This window comes from Schistocerca cancellata, chromosome 3 (genome assembly GCF_023864275.1).
Source record: "Schistocerca cancellata isolate TAMUIC-IGC-003103 chromosome 3, iqSchCanc2.1, whole genome shotgun sequence".
NCBI lineage: Eukaryota > Metazoa > Arthropoda > Insecta > Orthoptera > Acrididae > Schistocerca > Schistocerca cancellata.
In genome coordinates, this window is record NC_064628.1 from 231,961,189 (window position 1) to 231,978,729 (window position 17,541).

General features: G+C 42.3%; 1 protein-coding gene across 5 annotated transcripts in view; it reads right to left on the minus strand.

Moving 5' to 3' along the window:
- Positions 1-17,541, minus strand: part of LOC126174866 (uncharacterized) — a 382,969-nt gene that overhangs the window by 133,831 nt on the left and 231,597 nt on the right. The window lies entirely within an intron of this gene.

Genomic DNA, 17,541 nt, shown 5'->3' on the forward strand with positions numbered 1-17,541 from the left:
TGACTATAAGTTCAACCTGCTCTGCAGTATGCCCCTTTCTTACATATTTTGGTTTAATTAAAATAACCCAACAGAAAAAATGCCCAACCACTATAACTGAAAGTGAGATAAAATTATGTCAAAATTGTTCACAATAATAATGGTAATATTAAAACAGAGAAAAGAAAAGATAGCATAGCACTGAGACAGGTGGTATACAGATACAGTACCGGACATTATTCTGTCAGCAAGGAGTTGACATTACTGTCACACTCTGGAGGTGAGAGTTCTCCTTTGTATCCATAAAACACTCAAGCAAATCTATTCATAGCTGATTTTCTAATGAATTTCCTACTGAAAAATCGCATGCCAGCTGAGAGAGAGGGGGTGGGGGTTGTTGTGTATACATGTGGTGTTATGCACTCAGGAGAAAAAGGGATGGATCACAATCTCCATTCCAAACATGTGTCTATTAGCTCAGACCAGAGATGGACAAACATGATCATCTTTGGAAACCATTCATTTTTACTCATTCATCACCATTACTGTGTATGCTATACGGATTTCACACAGTTCATTTCTACATGGATTGGAGGCCAGCTCATGAAAAGGAGAGGGGTTGGGGTAATAAAATTTCTTAGAAGGCATCACATTAGTTGAGAGAAGTGACGAGCTAGTGACCGCAACCCAGGTACAGAGAGGTCAGAGCAAGCTGAACAGAAATAGGGATTATGAAACCTGTTTACGACAGGGCGCGGACCACCCCAGCCATCACTTTTGAGGAAAGCTCAATGTCTTAACAAATACGATCTTTTTATTTTATTTTATTTCATTGACAGGAAATTACATACATTTGTGTGAGCATTGCTAGCATGAAATAATTGGAAGTAAGCTGTCATCTCTCAAACCAACATTAATAGTTCCCTTTAACAATTTTTGGGTGTATCAAACTGTCGCACTAACTGTACGGGAAGTAAAGATTTATTTGGAAAAATCGTGACTTGTGACACAGGAGCTGAGAAACTGAGTATTAAAATTAGAAACTTTGTACCAACAATGGTGGCCAGTACATGAATATGCTGGAGTATTTAAAATTATAATAATGCACAGAAAGTTCTGGTTAATAGTAACGAATTATTTAAGAATAAAGGGACGATCCACCGAAAGGCAGAAGTGTCATCGACAGATAAACAAACAAAAGGTATAGAGCTTTGTTTGCTAGCTTTTGGAATGAAATTCCTTTCTAAAGCTATAGGAGAAACATGCGCACACACGCATGCACATGCACACGCACACGCACTCAAACACACACACAAACACACACACACACACACACACACACACACAAACTTACTCACATGCACGTGCCTGTCTCCTTACATTGTGCTCATTTGACTACCAGCTCCAATTAAATTATTTTTCACACAAATGTATTTGAAAATAAAAGGAAAAAAAGCACTACTTTATGCATTTGTGTGGAAGCAATTCACAGAAAAAGTCTTCAAACTGTGGATCTAAGCAGAAGCTACTAGTTCCAAAAGAGTTGAACATGCTGTCATTCTTTACATAACAATCCCTCCTTTCTGAATATTTTCCCTTCAGGCATAGGCAGCTAATTTATAGTCTCCAATGTTTAACATTTGGATTCCAATATTCACATAGTGACCTGGTAGACATAATACAACTTTTGACATTCTAGATCGTGTGAACAGGTAAGTCATTAACATTCTGATGCATCACAGAAAGTTTCTTGAAATACGTTTCTTTTGTCAGTTGGTTGGGGTTTAAGGGATTAAACAGCACAATCATCAATACCTTGGTCAAGAAGCAGTTCTTCTGGAGTTACTGACATCAGTCAGAAATTTGATCAAATTATGAAATATGTAGGAGTGGTAAAATTGAGGCACTGAAGGCAATACACCTGAGAAACAATTTAATGAGAAGTAATGGTGTATGGGTCAGGTTAGTAAATAGTTCAGCAAGTGAACTAGGGGCTCCCAGGGTTTATCTGTGGAGAGAGAAATCTGACCTGCTTCTGCCAAAGCAGAAAGGGTGAAGCCATTGAGAGAGTAGAGAATGCTTTCTAGCCAGGAGATATTTAACAGTAAAAGTGAGAAGTAATGGACATCAATTGTATCAAGAATAAGAAAACAAAGGGAGAGAAATAACCATATCAGCAAGAGGGTGAGCCACGCAAATGTGCCCCAAGACTCTACATATGATGGTAGCTGCCCCTCCCACAGCTGTCCCATTACCAACCCATTACTGTCAAAAGTGTTACATAGGTGAACAGCATCCTCCATTCATTAGAGTCCTATCCCTAAAAGGGAGAATAGGGTGCACACGAAAAATAAATTAGCATGTCTAAAATAAATCAAAACAGAACAAAAAATGGATGACTGAGGGAGCTGGCAAAAGAGGCAAGGGTTCTCCAGGCCCAGCAAGCAGCAGAAGACACCCCAACGCCAACTACTTCGACCTCACAGCAGTTTTAACTGTTCTACCTGAGAATAAAATCCAGTTTCATAGAGGAAACAACGTACGACTTCAACAGTCCATGAGCCATTCATCAATATTAGAGGTAAAAATCTGGAAGACCACTCTTAACATGGAAAGCCAAAAGGAGTAGGTCTCCCACCAAGACATGAAACACTGTTTGTTCAGCTCCACAACTACAATGCAGGGGTGGCTCATTATGTAGATAAAACTATCAATTAATTTGATACAATCAATGAAGAGGTAACATAAGATAGTGGACTCATTCTGGGAGGAATGGAAGTAGTAGTGGTAGTGTAAAATTTATTAGAGGGGGCAGTAGCCCAGCAGATGATGTTCCATCTCAGAGTAAGGGGAGGTCTTATTTGCACTCACAAATACACACCCTGGGATCGCCAAAGCAAATGTGGACAATAATCGATTCTTTAGTCCTACATTCAATCAGTTCATTCCCTGGGATACTCTCAAGATTTTGGACTCAGAGAAAGGCAACTGGGTATGCAGTATGACTAATGCCATCCTCTCAAGGGAAGCGAAAATGACTGTGGATGAGGAGCTGGTGAGGTTATGGCATGGGATTCCATGTGTCATTACACTGCAGATCATGAAATAAATAATTTGGCATCTTGGATTTTTGCCTCATGGGTAGGAAAGTGGCGAATGATATGTGTTACTGTTATATGCCACAAGCAGAACAAAGCAGCCACCATACTGCATGGCGTTAAATTTCATATTTGGTAGGTTTTATTTCTCATGGGGTACATGGTATGAATATAAATTGTTTCAAAGCATCAGCAAATTGAAGAGCCCCTCAGAAAGTGCTGTTTTAGCTACCATTTGTTATAATACAATGATAGGAAACTAAATATTCATAGATAATGGCTTCCTGTTGCTGATGTTTTTAGTGTTGTAACTTGAGTGCAACAAAAATTAATGATTTCTATGCTATGGCACAATGATTGCCTACCAAAAGCACATCTTTTCTGGTACAATTACCATATTAAATATGAATTAATGACATTTGTAGGCACAGTTCTTAAACTGTGTATGTCATTTACCGTGGCCCAGTAGCTATGCCACAACTGTAACACATGTGCTGGTATTCTTGAGAGAATATAGCACAACCCTGGCCAGCACTATCTTCCTTCAATGACATGGTTTGATGCATGGTTTGTGGTAAGCACGCTTGATATACAAAATATGTAATATTTCATGATTTTAAACATGGCTGCGGCAGCAACTGTTAAAATTCTTCACAATAAAGGATGACAGCCAAAAACAGTTGCAGGATAAAAATTTTTTTATTAAAATTCTTGACCAAGGTTTCGGTACATATAAATATACCTTCATCAGAAGTAAAACATCTAAAATTACATCATGCAATGGAGAATAATAAAAACAATTATGCCAAAGGCGTCGTCAGTAATTAAAACATCATCTCCATTTGTACATTATGTGTAATGGGCACAAGGTCCAAGCGAACAGTATTAGCAGCATTACTTCACTTATCACTTATCTTATAAGAGAAGTAATGCTGCTAATACTGTTCGCTTGGACCTTGTGCCCATTACACATAATGTACAAATGGAGATGATGTTTTAATTACTGACGACGCCTTTGGCATAATTGTTTTTATTATTCTCCATTGCATGATGTAATTTTAGATGTTTTACTTCTGATGAAGGTATATTTATATGTACCGAAACCTTGGTCAAGAATTTTAATAAAAAAATTTTTATCCTGCAACTGTTTTTGGCTGTCATCCTTTATTGTGAATGATGATATGTAATATTCATATCAAAGGAAACATGGTTAGGCTGAATCAGGTTATAATATCAAACATGAGTATTTTCACGATTTGTACAGTTTGATGTTAGATACAGTGTGTGCTGTGCGTTGCATTTGAGAACACCAGAGCAACAATGGTGGACAGGGTATGATAATGTTAAAAGCTGGTCACCATATGCGCAAAGCTGATGGCCACGCCATGCTGTCAGATGTTGTCACTGGGATAGCAGCCTTTAATTATTATTAAAAAAGATATTGTATTGTAGAAAAGAAAAAAAGATGAAAGACTCTGTATGATATTAATTCATGTATCAGTTGTTGTCTGGTTGTGTTCACAGAATTAAGTAGCACATATACATGTGAGCAACCTGAGTTTGTTATTACATTGACAATACAAATGTGTTATGGAGAATGAATAAAAAATGAACAGATGTTACTAATGGAAATTTAAAACCTTTGTTGAGAAGTTACTTGTCGCAAGGGTGTTTGTGAAAGATGCTCATCATGATACATCTTATCCAGATCGTGTCATTGAACAGAACCTAAATCATAAATTGAGAGAGGCTGAGAAAAAGGGATGTGGACTATCTTGAAGACAGACGATTTTTAGTGAAATGACTTTGGGTGTTGGAGGCAGTATTAGCACCCATGATCAATTTAGAAAGGCTAGTACATGCTCTTTAAGTGAAATACAGTTTTCAAAAGTGAAAAGGTGCCATAACTTTTCACACTGGTGTCACGTTAGCTCAAAGACGTGAGTTACATAACTGCACTTATGACTGATTAGTTGCATGTGCTAATATGACTAGTTGCCTTAGCAACAGATGACAATAACTTTATGATGACATCCCTCGTTTGCGAAGATGATGGGGTACACAGGATGGTCAAGGAACCATCAAATGGTGATAGGAGACTGTCGACAAGACTAGTGCAAAAGACACTGATAGCCAGACACACCCCATAACGATGAACAACAGGTCAAGCAGTTTCAAAATGGAAGGAGCCATTGAGCCATAAACTTCACAAACATAATCTAGTCTGGACAAAACCAGAGCATGATGAAATGGAAAAGAGAAAGTCTGCAACCCAAAATGTGTGGGCCACGAGACAGAGAGCATTAAACTTCCACACGCAGGTAATCTTCAGGTGGTTAATATGGGGTAGCAGTGTCAGCTTTTTATCAAAAATAAGGCCCAAGTAATGAGACTGTGCTCCAACATCTAGGAGCTGGTTCCCTAAATAAAATTCTGGATCAGAGTGTACTGTGGGTTGACAGCAAAACTGCATAACCCACATTTTGGAGGGAGAAAACTGGAAGCCATGGGAGAGGGCCTATGCAGAGGCCCATCAGATAGTGCATTGGAGCAGGTGTTCTGCAGATGCTACAGAGTGGGAGCTGCATAAATTGTCGATGTATAATGCCAGAATAATCAGATGGCCAACAGAGGTTACAAGCACATTGATGTCAATGAGGAAGAGTGTGACACTTAAAACAGAACCCTGGAGCTGTGTCATGTGAAGAGGTAAGAGCCTGCAAGAACCCATTCAGTGAAGTGTTCATTGCAGGATTCAGCTTGGTGAGAGTTAAAACAGAGGGGGGTTTCTTCAGCTCAGTGCTTCTGCTGGAGAAACATAGCAAAATAGGAAGAGGACACCGATGGTATCGCAAAGTGTGTCATGAAATGTTCTGCAAGTGCCGATAGATCAGTACAAAGAGCACCCTGTAGGATAAGACCTTGGACAGCTGATTGCCACTGATGACCTAGAAGACTATGGAGTTTGGACCAAACCTGCAATGAAGAAACATACATCCCCAGGGAGGAAACCTAGTGCTACCAGCCTTTAGCAAGACTTAGCATGAAGATGCTTCGAATCGATAAGGCTGGTCTGCGAACAGTGATGCTTAAATCATAGCAGGGCCTGTTGGCCATCCTAGATAGAGACTGCTACCTCTTTGATCGATGACCAGGATCTGTAGGAGGACCTGTAGACAGGGCGATAGCAGTGCCAGCGGCATGAAAAATAGTTTCAGAGATGTCTCGCACAACCACATCAATGCAATCTGAAAGAGAGGCACAAAGTACATAGCAGACATATATAAAGGCCAATTGGCTCTGTGGAATGCCCAACATGGTGGCCTGTCTGCAGCAGGAGAATGATAGAATCACCAGAAAGTGATCACTGTCACAAAGATCATCATGGGGTGACCAATGTCAGGAAGCCACCTGTGCTGGGGGAAGGGGGGGGGGGGGGAGGAAAAGGTGCTGTGAGTGGTACTGAAGTGAGTAGGGGAACCATCATTGAGGACACAAATCAAAGCCTGTAAGAAATTGTTCATTCAATCGAAATGGCACTCCCTCAAAGAGTGTAGCATGCACTGAAATCCCCAGGAGGAGATACGGCGGCAAGAGTTGCTGTATTAAGAAGGGAGGCAGGCCAACAAAAGGAAGTGGTCTATTTGGTGGGAGGAAGACACTGCAAATGGTGATTGCTGGGATGATTTGCACTCATGCTGCTATTGCTTCCACGTTAGTATGAAAGGGGATCATGTCACTAATGACATCGGTATGAACCAAAGTGTAGAGCTCTCCAGACACTATCCCGTTGTTGGCATGGTTTCGACAGAATGCCCAATAGCCACGAAAAGCTGGAGAGTGGTCATCAAGAAAGCGCATTTCTTGACGGGAAAAGATACAACGCAAATTATGAGGAAACAAGTTGTATTTTCAGTTTCCAGTAGGTGACAGTAATATCGTTAGCTATTCCAATTGTTTATTGTGTGGTGAGAGTCCAGGTTAGACATAAAGAAGCCAAGGGGAGGTCATGTTACCGGTGCAGTGGTCATCACCTACGAGGGTGGGGTGCATTCATAAATAAGATATCAGACTCAAGTTGCAAAGGGGGAGATGGTACCTCATGGGGCACCAAGAAGGGGAGGCTTGTCCTGGGACTTCTTCTTCTTCTTCTTCTTCTTCTTCTTCTCCTCCTCCTCCTCCTCCTCTCTCGGAGGTTGAGGAGGACAAGGCACAGGGGGATAGTAGGCTCTCACAAAATCTGGAACTGAAAGAGAGCGGGTGACCATGGGGCACACAAACGGTGCTCCCCATGGCTGAGTTGTGGTAGCAGGCCTAAGGCCGGAGAGACACTGGGGAGGGTCCCGAGGGAGCGGGAAGGGGGACACCACTGGCATGTGCCGAAGAGGGGAGGACATCGGAACCACAGGAGAGGGGGATGAAGCTGGGGTAAGGAAGTGGTAGGAGGAGGAAAGGATGTAACAGAGGCAAAAATGGAAGAAATCAACACCGGGTGGAGTTGGTCATATTTTTGGTGAGCCTCAGCATAAGACAGACATTCCAGGGACTTGCACGCTTGGATCATCTTTTCTTTCTTGTAAACTGGGCAATTTGGCAAGCATGGAGAGAGGCAGTCAAGACAATTTACACACACAGGTGGCGGACCACAGGGGCTTCCCTCATGGAGTGGGTGGCCACAGTCACCACACAGAGGGTCCGCTGTACAGTGTGAAGACATATGCTCAAAACTCAAGCACTGAAAGCACCTCATGGGTGGCAGGACATACAGTTTCATGTCACAGTGATAACACACAACCTTAACTATCTCTGGAAGGGTATCCTCCTTGTAAGCCTTGTAAGGTGTCCACATTGGTGCGGTTGTCTTTACGACACTTCTCCACATGTCAAACTCAATGAACCACGTTGCTCCAGATTAGCCCAGAGCTACTCATACATTTGCAGGATGTGATCACTATAGTCACTTCCTGGACCATATTCAGATACTGCTGACAGATAATAGACACCAGAACATCACCAGGGCAACCACAAGCACAAAGAGCTGCAGAGTGGGCAGCAGAAGAAGCTCTGATCAACAGGGAGCCAGACAGCTTCTTACTGAGAGACTCCACTTTGCCAAATTTGTCCTCTATATTCTCCACAAGAAAACAACAACTTTGCGGTGGTGAATGTGTCCCCATCCATCATAATACAGACCACATAGTGGGGAAAGTGTTTCATCCAAAGACTGTGGGCCTGGCCCTCCTCCCAGGGTGCAGCCAGGAAAGGGAAAGCTGCAGGGTCATACGAAGCTGCATTCAATGATCTGCTACCACTCAACATGACAGTCTTTGGAGAATGACCAGATTTGCGCAGCTTGATATGCTTCATACACCAAGCATCCACATGACGCCACCCACTCTGGCTCTCCCCATGGGCATCACCCAGCCACAGTAACGGCTGCTTGGCATGATGGCTGTTGCCAGGAGTTCCAATGCTCCAGGATAACAAACAACGTCTCCTTTGCATACATGGGGAGTTAACAACTCATGTATCAGTAGTGTGATCCTATGTTGTTAGAGGGCTAGGCCCAATGGGTACATAACAGCCCCACCACATGGGCTGGCTAATCGCGCTGGTGACTTAATGGGGCAGAGGCAGGTTACAGTGGGAAGGGAGAGGGGAAGACAGGGAGAGAGAAGAATCCACACCATAGACACTAGGGAGGGAGTTCTTCCCCAAATGGCTCACACTAAAGACAGAAAATTTAGAGGTCAAACACCAAGGGTGGAGCAAAAATGCCAAAAAGGATGAAAGAGAACTGGCAAGAGGAACAAAATCACAAGGAATATGGGTAAACAAGTGGATAGTCAGGTCAACATAAATAAAAACACAGAGAGAGGGGAAGGAGGGAGCAGTGGGGAGGGGCACAGTGAAGGAAACGAGCCCAGGAGGGGAGAATGGGCTCCAACAGCTCGGGGCCCTGGGGGCACCATGGCTCCATGCAAGAACTCACAAAAGAACCGTGAGCCCCGGGAAGGGAGGGGGCGGGGGCAGAATAACCTTATTGAATAGAGTGAAGACTAGTAAGCTACTAAGAGTGTTGAAAGACTGAATTAGTCAACACATAACATCAGAGTTGTTAATATCATTGCAAACATATTGTTATTATCAAATTACAAAGTCAGGCCAACTGAAAGACTCGGTGAAGAAATATTACATCGACCTGCTGTACACAGCTGAAAGCACTGTGGACTGCGAGCTGTGAAAAGAAAGGTATCAGGTTCACATCCACTTGCTTCTATTCCTTTTTTTCCTAAAAGATTCGAGTAGAAGAACTATCTCAAAAGTTGATGTTATTTATTATAAACAATGTATTTGAGGCAATTCTTGTTGCAAAGACCAACAACTAGACTGTTTCCCCAGTGGCCAGAAATCTTGACCAGATGGTCAGAGTACATCAGAAGGTAAAAACAAGTTACACACTGGAAGTTTTTACTGTTATGAAATATCTTATAAAATATGGGTTTATGGACTAGCTTATGTCTGTATCTTGCCTGTAAACATCTTTTTCAAAGATGGTGCACAGTTTCGAAAAAATCTCCTCTTCCATTCAAATGAAATTACAAAACAACTCTTGATCATCAAATCCATCTGATAAGGTATGTTATTTCAGAGTGCTGGTAGTCAATGCAACATTGAGAATACAAATATTATGTACGCACAAACAGACATTAGACACTATACCATAACCATATACAATTTAAAACTGAAAATGGGATGGAAATCCAATTAAATTAACAAATAACTTCCACCACTATGTATCTCAGCTCGTTAGACAGCATTACATATTGTGCCACTGCCAGCATTTACTGTTCAAGTCATTGATGAGTCCAGAACCTACATTGTGATTTTTTCCGCTCTTCTTTGACAATCAGTAATGCAGCGGACACAGCTATTTTATGTGCTCCTATTTTCGTAAGGAAACTATATGGTTGCGAACCAAATAAAGCTAATAGTGGATGCAGGAGAGTGCGGAGGGTTCAAAGCATGTTAACCAGCTCATCCCGTGTGCTGAGGTCAGATGTCCTATCCACATCCATGTCAGTGTTAGCTGGCTTGTCTCATGGGAGGATGGTCGAATAGAGCAAGTTGTGAATAACAGATATCATAGAGTGATAAAAGTATCACCAATCAATAGCCTGGAGTCTGCTCATTGAGTTACTACAAACTAAACTGCAGTTGAGGGTGGTCCATTTGACACAATGTAGGGCTCTGTTAATGGCTATAACAACTGCCACAAAAACATCATATCATAACAAGCAGAGAAGAAAGTGTGCCGACTCCCTCCGTGTTAACACAGGTAACGTAAGACAGATGGCAAGCCTGTAAACTATGAGAAGCACTGTCACTTCCAGCTCAAGTTGACATGATTTTGCCATATTGGAGGGTGTGTGTTGATAGTGTCTATGCTTATTTAGTGAGTTTTTTTGAAGTGTTGTGAGTGAATGTCACAGAGTTGAAGGCTACGGTGGTAAAGTGGTGTTAAGAGTTGTAGTTACTCATTTTTAAAGAAGAAGAAGAAGAAGAAAAATGAAATCTGCCTATGTGCCTTGTTCTTGTGTGCAGATCAAGCAACAGAGAAAGTAAGGGTAAGCATTTTTTTAGACCTCCAAAAAAATGTTGTAGAGTTTTCCAAATGGGTGAGTGGATCCAACCTGTTGCAGTGTATGCTACTCTCAATGCAACTGCTGGTGGCTTCGTCTCACAGAAATTGATTCAAGAGCAAGCTGGCATACAAAAATTACTGCAGTCACTTCTGATGGCAGTCAACCAAATAAAAAGGTCTGGCAGTGTTTAGGAATTAGTGCAAAAAAAAAAAAAAATAGTTACCTGCTCTGTATAAAATCCAGCTGATGAAACAAGAAGAATTTGGGCAGTTCCAGATGCTATTCATGTAATAAAATGCGAAATGAATAATTTTTGTTATAAATTGAAGGTACTTTGCAGCAATGAGATCATCAACTACAATTTTTATTGAAGAGTTTATAAACAAAATAATTCCTCAGAATTCACTGGATTAAAAGTCTGCCACAAGTTAATTTCTATCCACTTGGATCCATCGTCATTTCAGCAAATGAACTTAATATTAGCTCTGCAGTTATTCAATAACACAGTAGCCAACAGAATAAAATTCTTCAGGGAAACTGAAGTGGCAGGATTTGAAGGCAGTGAATCAATGGAATCATTCACCAGATGTAGGAACAACTTAGTGGACGCACTTAACTCTTCGTTTCCTGAGGATGCTTTGTACAAAACCTTGGAGGCTCATGAAATTTTAATGAAATGGAAAAGCATCCTTGCCGATAGAGGTAACGGCTTTGCTTCCAAAAGACGTCTCCGGTCGCTAAGAGTAACAACCGAAAGTACATAAGGAGTATCTGAATACTTATGGAAAAGAGATCCACTTGAACATTGTTTCGATATCATAAGGTCTCCGAGTTGTAATGATCATTTGTCGTCAGTAACAGACTTCCTGAGCTTGCACATGTTACAATGTGTTTACATTTCTACTTTCATGGTCTTCCAGTGGAAACTGCTTACATAAATGTGAATTTTCTTTGACATCATACGTAAGCTGGATGTAGACGTTATCTAAGATTTGCAACAAAAGAATAGAGACAGAGTTCTGCAACTGGAAGACATAATTAAAAACACGCCATGCATTCCACATAACTTGACAGAGGCTCAACACTATCCACAAGATATGTCAGAGAGTTTTGAAAGCTCCTCGGCAAAATAATGTTTAGTTTATCATCTGGTAGGTTATGTGGTGCATCAAGTAAGAAGATTCACAAAATGCCTGAAGTGTTTGTGCTATCTAAATAGGAATTCATCTGACATGCCCCTCTCTCTACTGACATCTACTAGAGATTACAGCTCTTCTATGGGAAAGCCATTGCTTACATACCAGTTGAAAGGCATCTTCAAGGTTCTTAACCAGATGGAAGGAATCTTCACAGTAAAACTACATGAGGATAGGTTATGAGGCAACATTTTTATGAATGTTTAAATAGTTTGGATCACATTATTGTTGAAATATCGAACAATGGATGCTGCAAAGATCATGTGATGGATATCGTTCCTAAGTTGATTCTTCATTATATAAAAAGCTGGTTTTTCATGGGCATTAAACAAATTTGGAAGAAACTTCCTGGCAGATTAAAACTGTGTGCCCGACCGAGACTCGAACTCGGGACCTTTGCCTTTCGCGGGCAAGTGCTCTACCATCTGAGCTACTGAAGCACGACTCACGCCCGGTACTCACAGCTTTACTTCTGCCAGGATTAGTGCGTCCACTAAGTTGTTCCTACACCTGGTGAATGATTCCATTGATTCACTGCCTTCAAATCCCCCAGGCTGTGGAAATTTGGAAGAAGCTGATATTTTCAAAAACTTTGAAGACTGACCAGAAAATATCTAAACTAGCAGACAACTTACATCTACTGGAATAAGTTAAACAATATCCATGTACCTTTCATTTCATTACATAAATTACTTGATCATTCAAGTTCGTGTGCTGTGACTGCCGTGGTAACATGTACTTCCATGGGACACAAGCAGAGCAGCTGATATCTTGCGGCATAACCGGTGAACTATGAGAGTCAGCACACGTTCTCTTCTACTTGCTATGACTACATGTTTCCATCAATAAATGTTGTTGTGGACTGGCGGGATGAGCAGAATCAAATACCTTCCCATCCCTTGTTTTAGAGCTGTCAGTGTAAATGACAGTGGTTCCTAAGTGCGCCTGCAGAACTGAGAGGCCACAGTGGCGATAAACTTCAGATCCTTGAAACAGATCGGTCCTAATTCGTGGTCTGGGTAATAACTGAAGGGGTGGGGTGAGATGGTGTGGGGTGGGGTGAGGTGAGGTGGAATGGGTTGGGGGTGGGGGTGGACAGGAGTTGAGGACAGGAGTGCAGGAAAACAAAGAGACCACATACTCATGAGGTTAGCAAAAGTTCTTGTTAAAGGACTTCATTGGAGGCGCATTCCAACTAGTAATCTACTCAATCCCTGCTTCAGCAAGAAGACTGTCTACAGACTAGTCTGGAAGGTGTCAATGCCTGGTCTTACTCCACCAGCGATCAATCCATTCTAATAATTTATAAGCTGAAGGTACTGCCGAGCCTTAAACTATAGTTTGATCAGGACGAGACCAAGGCACAATAAATATGAAGGAGGGTAGCGTGATCTGCCCCCACAAGATGTGGAGGAAGCAGAGGGCATTACACTGTCTCACTTTCAGTAGACAAATATAGGGTAGCCACATCAACTTTTTTGTTACAGAGAAGTCCCAAATTTGCGACTGTGCAACGAAGTCTGAGTGCTGGGTTTCCAAGCAGAGTTCTGGATCAGGATGGACCATGTTACGAGGACAGAAAGGCAACAATAATATTTTCACTAGAGAGAAGTGGAAGCCATGAGAAAAGGTCCAAGTGGAGGCCCCTTGATGGCACCTTCGAGCTGGTATGAGATTGGGACCAATAGCAATTGCAAAAGCCATCAACATACAGCTTGAGAGTCACCAAGGTCCAAAAAGGGTCACTAGCCAATTGATGGCAGTGAGGGGATGTGTAATGCAAAGCATGAATCGCTGTCAGTCACCATTCCCTTACACCCAGGGGGAGCTAAGAGATGTACCTATCCTGATTCGAAACAACTGATGGCATAAAATCAGAAAGGACCCACAAAAGTTCATGACATGGAAAGTAAGTAACCCTTGATGGTACCAAGCGGTGTCATATAGTTCATTTGGCATTTAGAAAAATGCCTGCCAGATTGATTTTTCGAATCCAACCAGATGGCCAATGTGTATCCTGTCCCAGAAACCACACTGATAAGACACAAAAGTCTCCGTGATTTGAGAACCCATCGTATTCGCCTTATTGGAAAGTAGGTCACAAGGTTTTCAGCAAGGACCAAAGCATTGGTACAAGTACCACCATAAAGAAAGAGATTGGGAATGCGTGTTGATATTTGACAGCCCACGAGACCTAGGTTTAAGAGGCATATGTTCCCAAAAAGGAAACCTAGTGCTCCAACCTTACTTCTTACTGTGTTTACTGGCATAGCAAACCACAGTTGAGGAGTTGCAAGCAAGTAAAGAAGATGGTCCGATAAGAATGTCACTTGAGAAATTTAAGGGCCCTTAAATGATCCTGAACAGCTGTTGAAATGTCTTTGGTCTACGACGACACCATGCAGTGGCAGAAGGGACTATACAATATTGAATAGCAGTTCCTGAGATGTAAGTGATCACACCAGGGACATTCCCCACCAAGTCATCAATGCAATCTGAAAGACAAAAGGTGAAGGTAGCAGAAGAGGTACACAACTACCAGTTGGCCCTCTGAAGAGCTCACCAGGTTAATCAGTCCATCACTTGGTGACAAGGGAGTGAGAGGACCTCCAAAAACTGCTCACTGTCACAAAGATTGGGATGTAGCAACCATTGCAGTGAAGCCACAAGATTGAGGGAAGAGATCCTAAGGCTGACAGCCGAAAGTAGCCATGGGTGGTACTGAAATAATTAGCCATACCGTCATTGACGAAATATGGACCAAGATAAGAAATAAGTCATTCAGCCCGAAAGTCCTTACCAGATGAAGCAGTACTTCTCCACACAGGGTAGTGCACACTGAAATCCCCAAAAGAAAGTAGGGGGCAGGGGAGGTGGGGAGGGATTGTCACATGAAGTGGGTCATTGCAAGGTAAGTGCCCTGCCTAGAGGCTAATATACATTATAAATTTTGAATGCTGGTGTCATTTGCATTCGCACTTCTATAGCTTCCACCAAGGTGCAGAGGAGTGTCCACTCACCAATGACATCTGTGTGAATCAATGTTCAACCCCTCCAGCTCTCTTGGTGTCAGTATGGTTCTGACAAAATGCATGGTAACCTCAAAGAGTTTGGTAAGGTAATACAGATTGCAAAATGAGAGGAGATTAAGTGTTGCCACTCTGGCAAGTGACTGCAATATTCGCTGCAATTCAATTAGATCATCATGATGATAGTGTCTTGGTTATGCATGAAGTGGTCAGGAGATGAGGACATGACCCAGGATCACTATCTGTCACCAGGGAGGGAGGAGGGTTTGAACATCACTGGACACTGATTCTGAATCCAATAGCAAGGTGGATAAAATGTCTCTGGGATCACCGAAGTATGTTTCTCCTGATATTTCTTTTTAGTCCCTTTCACAACTTTTGGCCACTGAGATCCTTGTGAGAGTTTATTCACTCTGGGTGAAGGAATGGAAAAGAGTGGACAGCCCTGGGATCCACATGGTGTGGCTCCCCAATCCACAGGCTGGTGTCGGGTCACTGGTTTGTGGATTTCTGGCGATAGGGTTTCCTAAAGGGAGCATTTTCACTGGTGGATGACTAACAAGAAAGTTATTTCTTTTTCTGGGTGGGAGGAGTGTTTCCCTAAACTAATAGTGCTGCAGGAACCATGAGAAGGGAGGGCCTATCTCCCCTGTGGTCAAGTTTATCTGTGTGCTACCGGATGTCTTGATGTCAATGGAATAAATACTCCAGGAACTGCTGAAAACTTAGCCACGGTTGTGACAAGGGTCAATATCATCACTGAGATTGAACTGTAACCATCATACTTTTCTGGGGCTTCTAAATATGGGAGCATCTGTGAGCTTTAGTTCTTCACTTTTGTTGTTGTTGACTAAGTTACCACACTTCTGGGACTGAGGAGGGTAGATGTTCCCACAACTGACCCAGACAGGTGGGAACGCTCACAATGAATTTTCATAAAGTGGATGAATAACCACAATCTCCCCAAATAGGATCACATGTATACTAGGAAGACATAGGCCCCAAGTGCCGCCATTTAAAACACTGAATGCAGGATGGAAATCCAGCTTCACTTTGCATCAGTAACACCAGACTTTTTTACTTTTCCCAGAAGTAGCACTGTAGTTCCTTCTCTAGATTGTCGCACAGATGACAAAATGGTAGATATCGAAATAGACGACAGAGGGATAGAGAAACAATTAAAATCGCTCAAAAGAGGAAAGGCCTCTGGACCTGATGGGATACCAGTTCAATTTTACACAGAGTACGCGAAGGAACTTGCCCCCCTTCTTGCAGCGGTGTACCGTAGGTCTCTAGAAGAGCGTAGCGTTCCAAAGGATTGGAAAAGGGCACAGGTCATCCCCGTTTTCAAGAAGGGACGTCGAACAGATGTGCAGAACTATAGACCTATATCTCTAACGTCGATCAGTTGTAGAATTTTGGAACACGTATTGTGTTCGAGTATAATGACTTTTCTGGAGACTAGAAATCTACTCTGTAGGAATCAGCATGGGTTTCGAAAAAGACGGTCATGTGAAACCCAGCTCGCGCTATTCGTCCACGAGACTCAGAGGGCCATAGACACGGGTTCACAGGTAGATGCCGCGTTTCTTGACTTCCGCAAGGCGTTCGATACAGTTCCCCACAGTCGTTTATTGAACAAAGTAAGAGCATATGGACTATCAGACCAATTGTGTGATTGGATTGAGGAGTTCCTAGATAACAGGACGCAGCATGTTATTCTCAATGGAGAGAAGTCTTCCGAAGTAAGAGTAATTTCAGGTGTGCCGCAGGGGAGTGTCATAGGACCGTTGCTGTTCACAATATACATAAATGACCTGGTGGATGACATCGGAAGTTCACTGAGGCTTTTTGCAGATGATGCTGTGGTGTATCGAGAGGTTGTAACAATGGAAAATTGTACTGAAATGCAGGAGGATCTGCAGCGAATTGACGCATGGTGCAGCGAATGGCAACTGAATCTCAATGTAGACAAGTGTAATGTGCTGCGGATACACAGAAAGATAGATCCTTTATCATTTAGCTACAAAATAGCAGGTCAGCAACTGGAAGCAGTTAATACCATAAATTATCTGGGAGTACGCATTAGGAGTGATTTAAAATGGAATGATCATATAATGTTGATTGTCGGTAAAGCAGATGCCAGACTGAGATTCATTGGAAGAATCCTAAGGAAATGCAATCCGAAAACAAAGGAAGTAGGTTACAGTACGCTTGTGCGCCCACTGCTTGAATACTGCTCAGCAGTGTGGGATCCGTACCAGAAAGGGTTGATAGAAGATATAGAGAAGATCCAACGGAGAGCAGCGCGCTTCGTTACAGGATCATTTAGTAATCGCGAAAGTGTTACGGAGATGATAGATAAACTCCAGTGGAAGACTCTGCAGGAGAGACGCTCAGTAGCTCGGTACGGGCTTTGGTCAAAGTTTCGAGAACATACCTTCACCGAAGAGTCAAGCAGTATATTGCTCCCTCCTACGTATATCTCGCGAAGAGACCATGAGGATAAAATCAGAGAGATTAGAGCCCACACAGAGGCATACCGACAATCCTTCTTTCCACGAACAATACGAGACTGGAATAGAAGGGAGAA